This window comes from Carassius gibelio, chromosome A2 (assembly GCF_023724105.1).
Source record: "Carassius gibelio isolate Cgi1373 ecotype wild population from Czech Republic chromosome A2, carGib1.2-hapl.c, whole genome shotgun sequence".
In the NCBI taxonomy this organism is placed as follows: Eukaryota; Metazoa; Chordata; class Actinopteri; order Cypriniformes; family Cyprinidae; genus Carassius; species Carassius gibelio.
In genome coordinates, this window is record NC_068372.1 from 13,544,910 (window position 1) to 13,562,365 (window position 17,456).

Below are 17,456 nucleotides of genomic sequence, written 5' to 3' on the forward strand. Positions count from 1 at the left end.
ACAGATGCCCCCAATTCATCTCTAGAGTCTGGTCAGCTTTCTTCCGTCTTCTAGGGGTGTCCGTCAGTCTCTCCTCGGGATACCATCCTCAGACCAACGGCCAGACGGAGCGTAAGATTCAGGAGCTGGGGAGGTTCCTGAGGATTTACTGCCACCGTAACCAGGACTGTTGGAGCCAGTACCTACCCTGGGCCGAATACGCTCAGAACTCCCTCCAGCAATCTACCACCGGGCTCACCCCCTTCCAATGTGTCCTTGGATACCAACCTCCGCTCTTCCCATGGTCAGGTGAGCCCTCGCAGGTCCCAGCGGTAGATCACTGGTTCCGACAGAGCGAGAGGGTCTGGGACTCGGCTCACGTGCATCTCCAGCGGGCAGTGCGGAGGCATAAGGAGCAAGCGGACGCTCGTCGAGGACTCCCGGAATCGGACACTTACGCCACACCCACTCGTCCCCAATCACCCGAATTCTGAACTCCTGTGCATCATCACCAGAACCACATATAAAGCCATCAGTCACCATCACTCATCGTCTGGTCTTGCACCGATCTCCTCACTTGCCTGAACGCCATTATTAAACCTGCCTGAACTCTTGAACCCTCTTCATCCTCGTCAGTCTTCCTGTCCCCATCGTCTTCATCTGAGCACCATCTGGATCACCGTTCACCATAAGGGAAGTTGTGTTGTCACCGTTCTATCCACGTGTCAAGATTCACCTGTGTCTGAAACCTCTGATTCACATTAAACTACCTTATCACTGAATCCTCTGTGTCCTCGTCTGTGTCTGACAAGTATACTGTATGTATGTGGATAAAGATGGATTTACTGTATGTTCAACTTTATTTGTTTTCTTGTGTAATCACATTTACATTTCTCATTCTCAGGGTTTTGTACACATAACAATCTTATCTTGTTTAGTTAATCTATCTATCATTAGATTGTCAATGTCTAATTAACTTTCAGAATAACATTACCATGAAGATGCAGATCTTTTTAGGAATCATACCTGCACTATTTTAATGTTTTTTTTGAGCTCTTTTGTGTGCTGGAGACTTGTGAAGCATCGCTTCCTTCAACACTAATAACCCAATTCAAGTGAATAACTACACAAACCTGGTCAAACGACCTCTATAATATTCTTCTCTGTGTCAGAGATTTTGGGGATTAAATTGAATTGAAAACCCACAGGCAGGAGAAGATATTGGATGTACCTGTATTCACCTCTGATTTGCCTCAGGAACTAATAAATGGCAAAATATGGTGACTGCAAAGAAGCGAGAGTCCTCAGATTTAACACTCTAATTGTAAACAAAGTTGTTTCCTGAATCACTTTTCTTTTCTTTCTATTACCTTAAATAGTTTTTCTACATTTGAAAAGATAATTTTGCACATTATAAACAATATGAATTATTCCTCCTTATGTTGTTTAAAGAGAAGATCAAAGAATTTAATTCTTTTATCATAGAAGGAAGGTGCCATTAAATTAATTGAATCATTAAAATTTTAGTTTTTTTTTTTTTTTTAAACAGAAAGCAGTATTTTTGAAGTGTGATGAATCAATTGTAGCTTTTAATGAATCTAAAACTTTGTGTGAGGATAATTTGGTCTAGACTGTGTGGAAGCTGTAGTTCATAAGGAGACTATAGGTGGAGGTCCTTCCCAACATCAAGGACTGCACCTTCCACACCTCCTCCTTCTTACAGACTCTCAACACATCAAAGCCAAACAACAGCAGCCCCACTGCCTTCATTAAGACATAAGGTTACCTCTAATTATCTCCCTTTTGCTCTATTTTCATTTCCAAAAGTGAACGTGTGGGGTTCTGACAAACTCATGTTAGTTCATGCAAGTTCAATGTCTTTTTACACAAACATATTTATAATTTATTGCCTGCTCAAAGTTGACAATGCATTTATTACCCTGCTATTAATTGCACAAATTATTTTTGTTATTGAATCAACTATCCTTTCAAAGGTTTTTGTAATATTGTGTTGTTGTCACTACAGTGAAACTCTGCATCAGGTGAAACAATTTGCCAAATGTCAAACATTTTCTGTTTTCTTATTTTGTTTGTTTATGGCTCAGTGATGGCCCATGTGCAGAAAGAAAATAAGAAAAAACTTCCTTTGAACTATACAGTATAATAAATATAAATATTTTGCAATGGGTCTGCAAATGGAAATGTGTGTTCTAAATTCTAAAGGAGTACAATATGATGGATCACAAACCATGCACCACCATCTACAGGTGCATCTCAATAAATTAGAATGTCATGGAAAAGTTTTTGAAATCAAATTGTGCATTTAACAAAAACCCACCAATTCATATCAACAAATTACAATATGGTGACATGCCAATCAGCTAATTAACTCAAAACACCTGCAAAATTTCATAAGCCTTCAAAATGGTCTCTCAGTTTGGTTCACCAAGATACACGGGGAAGACTGCTGATCTGACAGTTGTCCAGAAGACAATTATTGACACCCTTCACAAGGAGGGTAAGACAAACATTCATTGCCAAAGAAGCTGGCTGCTTACAGAGTGTTGTATCCAAGCATGCAGAATGATGAGTGGAAGGAAAATGTGTGGAAGAAAAAGATGCGCAACCAACCGAAAGAACCATAACCTTATGAGGATTGTCAAGCAAAATCGATTCAAGAATTTGAGTGAACTTCACAAGGAACGGACTGAGGCTGGGGTCAGGGTCAAGGACATGTCAAGGAATCTGGCTACAGTTGTCATATTCCTCTTGTTAAGCCACTCCTGAACCACAGACAACATCAGAGGTGTCTTATCTGGGCTAAGGAGAAGAACTGGACAGTTGCTCAGTGGTCCAAAGTCCTCTTTTCAGATGAGAGCAAGTTTTGTATTTCATTTGGAAACCAAGATCCTAAAGTCTGAAGGAAGGGTGGAGAAGCTAATAGCCCAAGTAGCTTGAAGTCCAGTGTTAAGTTTCCACATTCTGGGATGATTTGGGGTGCAATGTAATCTGCATGCATTGTAGGGCTGTCAAAATTGCTCAAAAATGATGTTCAAATATTCCCTCTAAAAAAATACACGAATATTCGAACTATTCGAACATCTGGTTGTGCATGTTGTCAATGACGCGCATTACGTCAATAACAGGCCAAAATAATACAAAGAGACATAAACTTTTATAGATAGTCTATTTAAGTTTAAACATATATGACAACGTATTACCTACACAAAAACAGGGAAATCAACTAATGGCCAAGACTGCATACCTCATGCTCTCTCACCCTCACGTTCTCTGTGCATAATGGTTTAAATGAACAAACAAATTTTTGTGCAAGCAATTTAAGGTCACGACTGCTGTCCCAAATATAGCAGGCTTCATTCAGTGATTGAAACAAATATTATTAATATTTATTGAAGTTTTACAGCATATAGAACTGACATTGAATGCTCTGAGCGAGCTGTGGTAAACATGGAACTTTTCCTTGACATGAAACGATAAATAATCAAACCTCGGATCCATTGCTTGACAGAACTCCCTGAAGCGTGCCCCATCCGCGATACTGATCGGTCTCATGTCCTTACAAATGAACAAAATTATTTTATCCGTTATGGCCTCTTGTCATGTTGCAGACAAAGAGCTTGTGGAGGGCGATGCAAAGAAACGTTAAGTGTCAAGACGTGACTGTTTAGCTGGAATTCCTCATAATTATGCCTCTGCTCATTTGGGTGCACATTTTTGAGATGTGACCTCATGTTGCTAGTCGTCGAATGGTATGCTAACTGTATCTTAAATAGCTTGCATACAACTTTATCTCGCGGGTCAACAATTTTACCTCATTTTCTCTGTTGCGGTTGAGTTGGGCTCTGCACTTGCTGCCATCTTCCATGAAGACGCGTCAACTTTCAGCAGTGATGCTGTGCCAGACAGTGCGACTCCTGTGACCTGTTCCTGAACCCTCAGGCGTGCTAGCGCACCCACTCGCAAAGCAGACAACCACGCCTCTACTACCGTGGGCCTTTTTTTCCACATTTTTTTTTATTCGAATATTAATTTTCACCTTCGAAATTCATTTTTTAAAAACTATTCGAATACATATTTGAATTTAGAATATTCGTTGACAGCCCTATGGCATTGGTTCATTGTGTTTTTTGAAAACCAAATTCACTGCATCGGTTTACCAAGAAATTTTGGACCACTTCATGCTGCCTTCTGCTGACCAGCTTTTTGAAGATGCTGATTTCATTTTCCAGGATCTGGCATGTGCCCACACTGCCAAAAGCACCAAAAGTTGGTTAAATGACCATGGTGTTGGTGTGCTTGACTGGCCAGCAAACTCACCAGACCTGAACCCCAGAATCTATGGGGTACTGTCAAGAGGAAAATGAGAAACAAGAGACCAAAAAAATGCAGATGAGCTGAAGACCACTATCAAAGAAACCTGGGCTTCCATACCACTTCAGCAGAGCCACAAACGGATCACCTCCATCCCACACTGAATTGAGGCAGTAATTGAAGCAAAAGGAGCCCCTACCAAGTATTGAGTACACACTCTAAAAACGGCTGGGTTGAGTCTGTTGGGTCATTTTGTTGGGTTATTTTATTTCTTTTTAAACACTTTTGGGTAGTTTCAATTTACCACGTGTTGGGTTAAACCTGCTGGGTTGCATCGCTGGGTTGTTTCAGGTCAGCGCTGGGTTATTTAACGCGCCTTGAAGATGTTTAAATCGCTCCCCAACTGTCATTTTGGAAGAACAACGGGGCAAAGCCATGGCTTTCAACTGTTTTAAGGTAAGTTTTGAAATGTTTTCATTAATAATTATTTTAAATTGGCAGAATTATAACTTTTTTTGTGGCAACAATACTGTTAAACGTCTACAGGCCAACATTATTTACATTAAATGATGAACTGTTTAACGTACCTCAAACGGCCAACCTACGTTACGTGACTCGCATAATCGTGAGACGACAGATTAATAGTTTTATTAAGTTTCAGACAGTGATGGATGGCTGAAATATGCGAATACCTGTGAAAATAGAGGAAAAAGTCGTTTCTGACACTGAAAAGCGAATTTAACATTTAAGTGAGTCAAATGAGTTCAAAAAGTGAGTACGATTCTGCTCTAATGTAAATGCCTACAGTTGTCCATATCGACATGTAAATCATAGAAATTACGTACAATATAGTCGGACTGCAGGTCTAAAAGAACCGACGATCCAGTTCAAATAAACCGGTTCAGTAAATTCTCGAACAATTTTCCGGAAAAGAATTGACGTCTCAGGGCATTTCAAAGTGGCGCACGCACAGCGATTGACTTAGGCCGCGTTAGTGAGGTGTTTTGATGCTTTTGTGGTTTATGAAGTCTTTTTACATACAAATTATAATTCAAAATGTGTTTTTTCCTGTCAGAAAAGCACATGGATACATTTGTGAGAGAATAACTCGTCGAGTGCAGTCTTATTGATGCGTCTAACGGTAAGTTCGTGTTTATTATACATTTTACATAATTGCTTGTCTGTTATAATCAACTAACGTTAACCCTCACGTAACTTAAACGCACATATATGAACTTTGTGTTCAGAATGTACCTAATTTAGCAGCGTAAACATCATATACCAATTTTCCAGCTCGTGTTTTTGACTTGTCCTTATCACTTTGGTACATCTATAAGTGTTTATATATGGACTGTTTTAGAGCTGCGGAGTAACCCAATACCTGCGTGACTTGTCATAGAAATGTCTGTGTGCGCGCATGCAGTGTGATCTCCTTTATCTGTGCCAGTGACTGTGTGTGTTTGATATAGCCAGCATATTAACATAAAACTGTGCTTTATAATAACTGGAACATCCCATTGATTAGACAGTTTGAAAGCACACCTTTCAGCCAATGACTATATCATATTCTGCTTAGATATAACAATTTGTATATATATTTTTTTTTTTACTTTATTTTAAAGGTTGGAACAAACATGGAATTCGTTAACCGAGCAGAGTCCACAAAACCCCATCCAATTGTCATGGCGATTTAAAAATGCCAGCAGATCTCTCAGGAATTGATCATAATCAATGGACAGGTAAGGATATTATGGACTATTTTCCAAATAAATTGCAAATTGTATATTTAATTGCATTTTTCCACATGTGGACGCATACATTGTGACATAGTCCAAACGCAATTGAAAAGCATTTGAATTACAGATGCTTTACACAGAAAACTGTCAATTTGTGTCAAGCGTGGGACTATACTATGGGGCATGTTTTTTATTGGGATATATTCTGTAGTTTTTACCCCAAATCTCTCACTGTTTGCACTCTGATGCACGTCAGCAAAACAACATTGCCGTTCTACACTTATTTACCTATTTGCATCTTACCCTATATTTTATACCTCAGGTGAAAAGCATTTGGTTAATAGTGAATATTGAACAATAGTACCATGTGGCTCTAACTGTTAGCAGGGGATAGTAGTTGCATTTGGGGTAAAAATGACAGAATTATTTATTGTGTGAGGTGCCAAGGATATAGGGAGATCCGGGTTGCACTGTCTGTTCTTTAACACGCATCTCTCGAGTGGCAGCAGCCTTTAGTAGTGCCTTAACCTCCATTGTTTAAAGCATTTGGCACAATTGTTTTTTAGTGACATCACCTCCCAATACAAACACTCTCCATAGTATGGTCCCACCTCTGGCAAAAATTGACAGTTTTCCATGTGAGGCTAAAGTAAATTGCTAAAGTAATTGTGATTCCCTTTGAGTTTTGGCAGGTAACGTGCAACACAGTGAAAAAACAGACATGGTAATTAGTAACACCTCATGTACTTGTTCTTATGTTGCATCTATGCTAACATTAGTCTGTTTCTCTCTTATTCTGAGGTCACCGTGGCCACCAGATCCAGTCTGTATCCAGATCAGAGGGTCACTGCAGTCACCCGGATCCAGTACGTATCCAGACCAGATGGTGGATCAGCACCTAGAAAGGACCTCTACATCCCTGAAAGACAGCAGAGACCAGGACAACTAGAGCCCCAGATACAGATCCCCTGTAAAGACCTTGTCTCAGAGGACCACCAGGACAAGACCACAGGAAACAGATGATTCTTCTGCACAATCTGACTTTGCTGCAGTCTGGAATTGAACTACTGGTTTCGTCTGGTCAGAGGAGAACTGGCCCCCTACTGAGCCTGGTTTCTCCCAAGGTTTTTTTTCTCCATTCTGTCACCGATGGAGTTTTGGCTCCTTGGTTTTCCTTAGTTGGGGACAATTAATATCAAGCCTTATCATCGACTTGATCGCACAGAGGGACGATACATCACTGAATCAGTGATGAACTGACTTTAACTGAAAACTGAGTGTTTACTGTTGTCCCTTTGCATTATTACACACTATTTTCCTATTTAATACTGTAAAGCTGCTATGATGCAGTATTTGATCAATATGAGAGGCTTATTAGTACTGCCATTTGAAATTTGGCAGTCACTGTGCATTCATGAAAACTGAAAAGGTAATTTTTGTTCGTTGTTTCTGAAAGTGTTTTTGTTCAAGATTTGCAATTGTGTTTGGATTTTGTCACATGTGGAAAACGCAATTGAAAACATAATTTGCAATTCCTTTTGAAAATTGTCCTTCCGTTGACAGGCTCTAAAGCAGAGTACACTGCTCTCAGGTGTACAGTAGATCTTTGAATTTTCATTTTTGGGTGAACTATATATGTTGAACTGCCCTAAGCAGTGCACATCTACCTACATAGGAGTCTTTATATACTTGATATAAATTTAAGGACATCTTTAAATTATTTTACATTTAAATTTAAAGAATGTTTATTGTCAATGTCATTTCACTGTGTATTTAAATAGCTAAACATGTCAAAATGTAATAGTTAAACAGCTAGACAGGTCATTTAGAAATAATTTTCTTATTTATTGCAACTGTAATTCTGTGATTTTTATTTTATTTTATTTTTTTTGCATTTGCTGGAAACAAAAAAAGGGAAAATTCCATGTTGTTTGTCATTGGTACACATTTTTGAATATCAGATGGCATTAAAAATATTTTTTAACAGTCTAAATAACCTGTATTCTTCATTATTTATTAATCCATGATTGCTTTGTTAAGCAAAAGTGAAATTATGAGAATAACCCAGCAAGAATAACCCAGAATCATAAAAACGCAAACCCACAAATGGTAAAAATGACTCTTAACTTGGGTTTTCTAAATAACCGAGCATGCTGGGTTAAAATGTGTAAACCAGCATGATGGGTTACTTTAACCCAGCACGTGTTCTGTCCAATATTTACCCAGTGCTGGGTTGCCAATTGGGTTATTTTTAACCCAGCCATTTTTAGAGTGCATGTACAGTAAATGAACATACATTCCAAAGGGGCAATAATTCACTACAAATATTTTTTTATTGGTCTTGTGTAGTAATTTAATCATCTCAACTGCAAGAACCAAAGACTTAAAAAACTTCAGTCTATGTGCATTGAATTTATTTGATACACGAATTTAACCATTTGAGTTGAATTAACTTTTCCATGACACTATTAATTTATTGAAATGCACCTGTATATAAAATACCCCCAGATGCAAAGTCATATTAATGTTGCCCAACAGGAACACTTGCATGGTGATGTGTCCCCAGTGGTTATTATTTAATCAGCAATAAATGGTCTAAATTAGTAGATTAATCTCTTTCCAATTAGCTCACTATGTAATTGCCCTAATCTACCACTGCAGTCCTTTGAATCTTAATTTAGAGCTGTGCATTTAGATTCCCAGGGGACCTATCAAATGTGTCATTATGAACCAAGTTATTCTCACATAAACCTACTGCTTATGAGCCATTCCGGCCCAATTTGGAGAGCAGCTTCTGTGTTTATGTTTCTGTTGTGCCATAATTTGACTTGAGAAGACATTGTGAAGTCATGCTGCACTTTCTGCTTTTTTATACCATCTAAATGAGACCTTTGATGTCCATTTTATTATTTATTGCACATTGCAATGTCCCTCCATCCAGCTTAACTTCTAATTTTAGAGAAAAATATGAGTCGTCACTCATTAAGCCTATTCTGTCATTTGACACTACGCATATGGATTCCTGCAAAAGGTGGGCTAGGGCTGCCCCTTACGATAAAGAAGTTCATTCAAGTGTGCTATTAGTATGCTTCTTTTAAACAAAAAATAAATAAATAGGAAAGTATGCTTTTAGTTTACTTTTTATGTACTTATCAGAAATGTGCTTTATGTACTTCTCAGAAATACACTTAAAATGACATTTAAGTATACTTATATATGAACTATACTTGTGCTCCTAGAATCTATGTTTTCATTGTTTTACGGTAGAGGTCACTAGTACACATCTTCTGTACAGAATTTCCAAAAAATAAAAAACAAAATAAAAAAAACAGGTGAAGAAGAAGAAGAAACAACAGATACTAAGATATAATCATGTGACATAAAACAGCACCAAAACTGTAATGTTATGGAATAAAATGTCGATCGATGAAGAGGTTATAATTACAGTCAAGCTTTGGGGTGTTGATCAACTCCATCTACATTTTGATTATCAGTCTTTTTTCAACTTTTTTGTTCAAAATGTTATTTCTTTATTTTTTTATGAAACGTACCCACATTAAAGTGTTTAAAAAAAGAATGCATGAAACTAGAATAAAATATATTTGTTTCAAAGCAGATACCCTGTTATTTTGTTTGATGTTTTGTATGTTCAGATATTCATGTAACAAAATATATACAAATTAAAACCTAAATAGAGACATAGTGGTATGCTTAAATTATGTAAAGTTCACTTGAAGAAAACTTATAAGTGCAGTATAACTTATAACTTGTATAACTTGGAGTATAAGACTGCTAAACTAGAAGCTTACTGAGACCATACTTCTGTCAGGAGAAAATGGGCAGGATTCAGATGCGGGTTTACGCAAGGCTTTATTTAAAGCAGAGGAGGCAGATCAGATGAGTCACGTTCACAGGATTACTCGTAGTGACTGGGAGAATAGTCGAAGCAGATGAATCAAACCGATGAGTAACGTTCCACAGTTATTTGTACGACCACTGAGACCGGAGGGATGACACTGAAGCTTCCAAGAGCTCTGCGCTGGGGAACAGGGGGCAGAGAAAACAGCTAAACACACTGGAGCCTGAGGACAAGACACGACAAAGGTGAGTGCCAAGAATAACTAGAAGATCGGAGCTATTGGTACGAGTAACAACAGTCTGACAATAGACAGAGAAACACGGGGACTGATAAGGGGATAAAATTAGAGGAACATAGAAAACAGGTGGTGAGTAATTAGGGTTCACAACACTGAAACAAGGAGGGCGGGGAAAACTCGAACAGGTAGACGCGGTGAGCTGACAAGAGACCCAAACACACACACAAAAAAGGCAGGTGATTAGCCCCGAGACCCGACAGTACCCCCCCTCCCAGGAGCGTCACCTGACGCTCTAGGAAGGGGCCTACCTCGATGCCGCCGGAAGTCCTCAATCAACGAGCGGTCCAGAATGTCCCGGGACGGCACCCAGCACCTCTCCTCTGGACCATACCCCTCCCAGTCCACAAGATACTGAAACCCCCTGCCGCGGCGCCGCTCATCGAGTAATCTCTTAACCGTATAGGTAGGAGATCCATCCACAAGACGAGGGGGCGGGGGGGTGGGCCGACTACAAGCAGGATTAAGGGGGGAAGAGAACACCGGCTTGACCCTGGAAACATGAAACACCGGATGAACCCGACCAAAAGTGGGAGGGAGCTTGAGCCTGATCGCCACCGGACTAACCACCTTGGTGATGCGGAATGGCCCAATGAATCTGGGTGCCAGCTTACGAGAAGGCGCCCGGAGAGGCAGATCCTTGGTAGAAAGCCAAACCCGCTGACCACACACATAGGCAGGAGGAGAGGACCGGCGACGATCAGCTGCGGTCTTGGTTCGGCCAGAGGCTTGGACCAGAATCCTCCTGACTTTCTCCCAGGTGCGACGGCAGCGCTGGACGAAAGCCAGGGCGGATGGAACCGCTGCGTCGGGTTCCTGTGACGGGAACAGAGGTGGGTTATAACCAACAGAACACTCAAAGGGGGACATACCTGACGCGGCCACCGGAAGCGTGTTATGAGCGTACTCTGCCCAGGAGAGCTGCTGGCACCAGGAACTCGGATTGTTGGACGCTAGACAGCGGAGCATTCTTCCTAGATCCTGGTTGGCCCGCTCACACTGCCCATTGGTCTGGGGATGAAAACCTGAAGACAGACTAGCAGAGGCCCCAATCTGTCTACAAAATTCCCTCCAGAACCGGGAGACAAACTGGGGACCCCTATCAGAAACCACATCCACCGGAAACCCATGGAGACGGAAGACGTGGTCCACCACCAGTTGGGCGGTCTCCCGGGCGGAGGGCAGCTTGGGCAGGGGGATGAAGTGAACCGCTTTGGAAAAGCGATCCACCACTGTGAGAACAACAGTGTTACCCTTCGACGGAGGAAGCCCTGAGACGAAATCAAGGGCAATGTGTGACCAAGGGCGGGAAGGGATAGGGAGAGGGTTTAGCAGACCATCAGGAGGGCGATTGACCGGCTTACTTTGGGCACATGTGGGGCAGGCCAACACAAACTGTCTAACATCTGCGGCCATAGTAGGCCACCAGAAACGCTGTCGGATGGCAGACAACGTCCTCCGAATCCCTGGATGGCAGACTAACCTGGATGAGTGACCCCACTCAAGGACCTCAGAGCGCAGCGCAGCCGGCACCGGCAACCTGCCCGCCGGACACTCCCCTGGCACTTGCACCCCTCGACCGGCCTCCTCAACTCGCTGCTCGATACCCCATGAAAGAGCCCCGACCACCACCCCCTCAGGAAGGATGGCCTCGGCCGCAACCTCCCCCCCCGGAGCACCGAACAGACGAGAGAGGGCATCGGGTTTGGTGTTCTTAGATCCCGGCCGGTACGAGAGGGTGAAGTTGAACCTGGCAAAGAAGAGTGCCCAACGGGCCTGGCGCGAGCTCAGCCTCTTGGCTGAACGGATGTATTCCAGGTTCTTGTGATCCGTCCAGACCAAGAAGGGCTGCACTGACCCCTCCAACCAGTGACGCCACTCACCCAAAGCCAATCGTACCGCCAACAGTTCTCTATTGCCGATGTCATAGTTACGTTCTGCAGGGCTGAGACGACGAGAGAAGAATGCACAAGGGTGGAGCTTCCCATCGTGGAGGGAACGCTGAGATAGAACTGCGCCAACCCCGACGTCCGAAGCATCAACCTCAACAATGAACTGGGCCTCAGGATCTGGAACCAACAGAACAGGTGCAGAGACAAAACGGGACTTTAAAATGTCAAAGGCTACCTGCGCTTCCCGGTTCCATCTGAAGGACACCTTAGTTGAAGTTAGGGCTGTGAGCGGTGCAGCAATCTGACCAAAATTTCTGATGAATCGCCGGTAGAAGTTGGCGAAACCCAGGAATCGCTGCAGAGCCTTCCGGGAGTCAGGAACCGGCCACTGGGCAACAGCTTCAATCTTAGCGGGATCTGGCTTGATCCCCTCCGTAGAAATAATGTGGCCAAGGAACGTAACAGACTCAGCGTGGAATTCGCACTTCTCCGCCTTGACAAACAACTGATTCTCTAACAACCGCTGGAGAACCCGTCTGACATGCTGGGTGTGTAATTGGAGAGAAGAGGAGAAAATCAAGATATCATCCAAATACACGAAGACAAATTGATTGATCATGTCACCCAACACGCTATTGACGAGTCCCTGGAAAACGGCTGGAGCATTGGTAAGACCAAACGGAAGAACCAAGTACTCGTAGTGTCCCGAAGGGGTGTTAAATGCCGTCTTCCACTCATCCCCCTCCCGAATGCGCACCAAGTGGTAGGCGTTGCGCAGGTCTAACTTGGTGAAGACCCGAGCTCCCTGTAATAATTCAAAAGCAGAAGACATTAAAGGTAGGGGGTACCTGTTCTTAATAGTAATGTCATTCAAACCTCTGTAATCAATACAGGGGCGCAGGGAGCCGTCCTTCTTCTGAACAAAGAAAAAACCTGCACCAGCGGGAGAGGAGGAATGGCGGATGAGCCCAGCTTGGAGTGACTCACGTATATACTTGTCCATGGCCTCTCTCTCAGGACCCGAAAGGGAGTATAACCGACCCTTAGGCGGAGAAGCGCCCGGGAGAAGATCAATGGCACAGTCGTAGGGGCGATGCGGGGGTAGCGAGGTGGCCCGGGCCTTACTGAAGACCGCCCGAAGATCATGGTACTCCGCGGGGACACCGGACAGGTCAGAGGGATCCTCCTGAGGAACACAAGACACAGAGACAGGAGGAAAAACAGCACCCAAACATGACACGTGACAAGACTGACTCCAGGCTAAAACGGCATTGTTGACCCAGTCAATGTGTGGGTTGTGTTTATGTAACCACGGATGCCCCAGGATTAAAGGAGCCTTAGGGGAATCAATAATAAACAGTTCAATCAGCTCGCTATGGCTATCAGCAATATGAAGGCTTATCTTGGGGGTGATGTGAGTGATGGTGGTGAGGGGACGGCCAGCTAAAGACCATGCTGATACGGGACTAACCAGAGGAATAAGCGGTATTTTCCAACGTTGAGCAGAAGCAGCATCGAGGAAGTTCCCCTCAGCCCCTGAATCCACAAGGGCGAGCCCAGTGTGAGACCGACTCTGGAAAGAGAGTTGGAACGGCAGCTGAGTCCGTGCTGCGGGAGAGCTTGAATTAAGAACCGTGCCCACCAGGACTCTCCGCCTCACTGGTGGACCCTGGCTTTTAACGGACAGTGAAGGGCGAAGTGTCCTCCCCTGCCGCAGTATAGACACGCCCCCGATGACAGACGCTCCTGCTTCTGTTGTGGTGTAAGCCGTAAACGACCCAACTGCATGGGCTCCTCCTCCGAGGGCTGTCGGCCGGCAGAACTGGCTGAACTGGCTGAAGAGGACTCTAGGTGGCGCCACGGGGCGGGCGCTTGCCGTTGTTTGCGGCGGCGGCTGAGACGGCCCTCAATACGGAGCGCGAGATTAATGAGATTATCCAATTCCCGCGGGAGCTCTATGGCCGCGAGTTCATCAGAAATTTGAAAATCCAACCCCTCAAGAAAACGAGCGCGCAGCGCGCTCTCATTCCAGCCACACGCCGCCGCTAAAGTCTGGAACTGGATGGCGTAATCCGTGACAGAGCTCCTCCCCTGAGTCAAACGCGACAACTGGGCCGCCGCCTCGTCTCCCTGAGCTGAGCGATCAAATAACTTTGCCATCTCTCGACTAAAATCAGTGAAGGTAGCACAACAGGGAGCCCGCGATCTCCATACGGCAATTCCCCATTCGCGGGCACGGCCCGAAAGAAGTGTAAGGACGTACGCTACCTTGGCTTCCTCATTTGCGTAACGCCGGGGCTGCAGAGAAAACACCAGCGAGCACTGGGAGAGAAACGCTTGACAGGCGTTAGGATCGCCATCATAGACCGGCGGATTGTTGGCATGAGGTTCGGACTCGTGGGCCATACCGGTGTGAAGAACGGACCCCCGGTTTGTTGCCTCTCGTTGAAGGTCGTCCACCCGTGTGAGGAGCTCGGAGACTCGGGCACTGAGAGCGTCCACATCCTGCGCGGTGGTGTTGAGCTGGGTGGCATGCTGTCCTAACAAAACTCCCTGCTGCACGAGAGCCGAGCGGAGTGGATCAGATCCCGCTGAATCCATGATCTGGTCAGACTGTTCTGTCAGGAGAAAATGGGCAGGATTCAGATGCGGGTTTACGCAAGGCTTTATTTAAAGCAGAGGAGGCAGATCAGATGAGTCACGTTCACAGGATTACTCGTAGTGACTGGGAGAATAGTCGAAGCAGATGAATCAAACCGATGAGTAACGTTCCACAGTTATTTGTACGACCACTGAGACCGGAGGGATGACACTGAAGCTTCCAAGAGCTCTGCGCTGGGGAACAGGGGGCAGAGAAAACAGCTAAACACACTGGAGCCTGAGGACAAGACACGACAAAGGTGAGTGCCAAGAATAACTAGAAGATCGGAGCTATTGGTACGAGTAACAACAGTCTGACAATAGACAGAGAAACACGGGGACTGATAAGGGGATAAAATTAGAGGAACATAGAAAACAGGTGGTGAGTAATTAGGGTTCACAACACTGAAACAAGGAGGGCGGGGAAAACTCGATCAGGTAGACGCGGTGAGCTGACAAGAGACCCAAACACACACACAAAAAAGGCAGGTGATTAGCCCCGAGACCCGACAACTTCAAAGTGTACAAAGTATTTAATTAGTTAACTATCATTAAACCTATAAGTTCACTTTTAGTATAATCCCAGTTACAAACTATAAACATAGAGGTAAACTAGTTGTGTACTCAAAGTTTGCTACTGTTATGCTTAAAGTATACTTAAAAGTATACTTTTATATACTAGAAAATGGGCCAATTTCATCCCAATGAGTATTGACTTATTGTACACTTACAAGTATACTACTAGAACACTGATATTTGTATACATGCTACATAAAATACACTTAAAATAAACTTGAACTTTACTTAAGTATAATTAATAAAATAAACTTGAAGAATACTACTTTTTGGTAAGGGGCATGCATTAAACTTGCCAATAATTTAATCTTTTATCTTGCTTCTACAAGTCTTTTAGTTCTTTTATCAAAGCAGTTGGGGCAGTTAGCAGTTGAGTCTGACTTATAACCTGAGGGTTGTGGGTTTGAGTCTCAGATCTGGCAAGCATTGTTGTGGGGGGAGTGAAGCGCTGTCTTCCACCTTCAATATCAAGACCAAGTACTCCCTGGGCACTGGAGCAATATGGCTGCCCACTGCTCGGTGTGTGTGTGTGCACTTGGATGGGTTAAATGCAGAGCACAAAATCTGAGTATGGGTCGCCACACGCGACGACTTATTTTTATTTTTTTTACATTTTTTTTTATCATGATTGTGCCCTACAAGTACAGTACAATGCTGTACCAGGTGAGCTACCTTGCAAGTTTACATATTTCAGAAAAGCCATACATATGGAGCTAGTTATGTTACACAAACGTTAAGGCGAATGATCATGTGTCATGTAGCTGTATGTGAATATAAACTATCTGCAAAGTTGTGAAACTAACAGTGCACGATAAATAAAGTTATTGTCTATTAAAAAGTGTCTGCTAATAATGTCACAAAGTAATACATTTGCATAATATCTGCACACGTTCTATGTCACCAAGTTGCCTGCCCACAAACAGTAAAATTTCTGTGTGGTTAACATCATGTCGAGAAGACGCTGTATACTATGCTGTGAGAGTAAATTTGTTTGATCACATCTTATTATTACCACAAACTTTTTAACACTTGACAATTACCACTGAAACGCTTGTGAATCAGTCTCTTGTCGATCAGCCAGTTAAACCGTTTCTGCGCCATCTGATCAATCACAGCAGTGAGGCTCACAGAAAGGAGGGGTTTAGAGAAACTGATACTTTGAACTGCTTTCACGAGTCATTTGGGAATCATTTAGAAGTTGGGTAAGATTTATTATATTTTTTGAGAAAACTTGTGTTTTTTTTACCTTGCATGTAAACCTGTATTAAATGACTCATAAAACAATATAAGCGACCTTAAAAATGGCATAACAGGTGCACTTTAACTGATGTAAAATCATGCAAATCATGTAAAATTATTTTGAGATCATAGCATAATATTCTTCAAGAAACTGCATGAAATTAATACTTAAAGGGGGGGGGGGGGGGGGTAAAATGCTATTTCATGCATACTGAGTTTTTTACACTGTTAAAGAGTTGGATTCCCATGCTAAACATGGACAAAGTTTCAAAAATTAAGTTGTACGTTTGAAGGAGTATTTTTGTTCCAAAAATACTCCTTCCGGTTTGTCACAAGTTTCGAAAAGTTTTTTTAGAGTATGGCTCTTTGTGACGTTAGATGGAGAGGAATTTCCTTATATGGGTCCTGAGGGCACGTCTGCCAGAAGAGCGTGCGCTCCCGTATAGCAGAGCAGAGAGAGGCTGAGCACAGACATTCACTGATCAGAGCGAGAGCGTCGCGAAAAGTCACAAAAGAAGTGTGTTTTTGGTTGCCAGGGCAAGACAACCCTGCACAGATTACCAAAAAAAAAAAAACAGCATTAAGGGACCAGTGGATGGAGTTTATTTTTACAGAGCATCAACGGAGTTGTGCAAATGTTTTTGTTTGTTCCCTGCATTTCGAAGATGCTTGTTTTACAAACAAAGCCCAGTTTGACGCCGGATTTGCACATCGTTTATTTCTTAAGGATAATGCAGTCCCAATGAAAAAGAGTCACGATCGTGTGTTGGAACCACACGTAGTGAGTAAAACTGCTTCAAATATCTCTGTGTTGTTAACTTAGCAATCGACGCATAAGCACATCAAGTAAACAACATGCGATGTTGTCATCAAACTTCACAAGTAAAACTGCTTCAAATATCTCTGTT

General features: G+C 43.0%; 1 protein-coding gene and 1 long non-coding RNA gene across 2 annotated transcripts in view; one reads left to right on the plus strand and one right to left on the minus strand.

Moving 5' to 3' along the window:
* The window catches only part of LOC128027162 (netrin-G1-like), a 69,164-nt gene that overhangs the window by 22,864 nt on the left and 28,844 nt on the right, over positions 1–17,456 (minus strand). The window lies entirely within an intron of this gene.
* On the plus strand, positions 5,279–7,420 carry LOC128027174 (uncharacterized). The gene is made up of 3 exons (XR_008186643.1): positions 5,279–5,452; positions 5,934–6,050; positions 6,901–7,420. It is a non-coding gene; the product is annotated as an uncharacterized LOC128027174 (long non-coding RNA).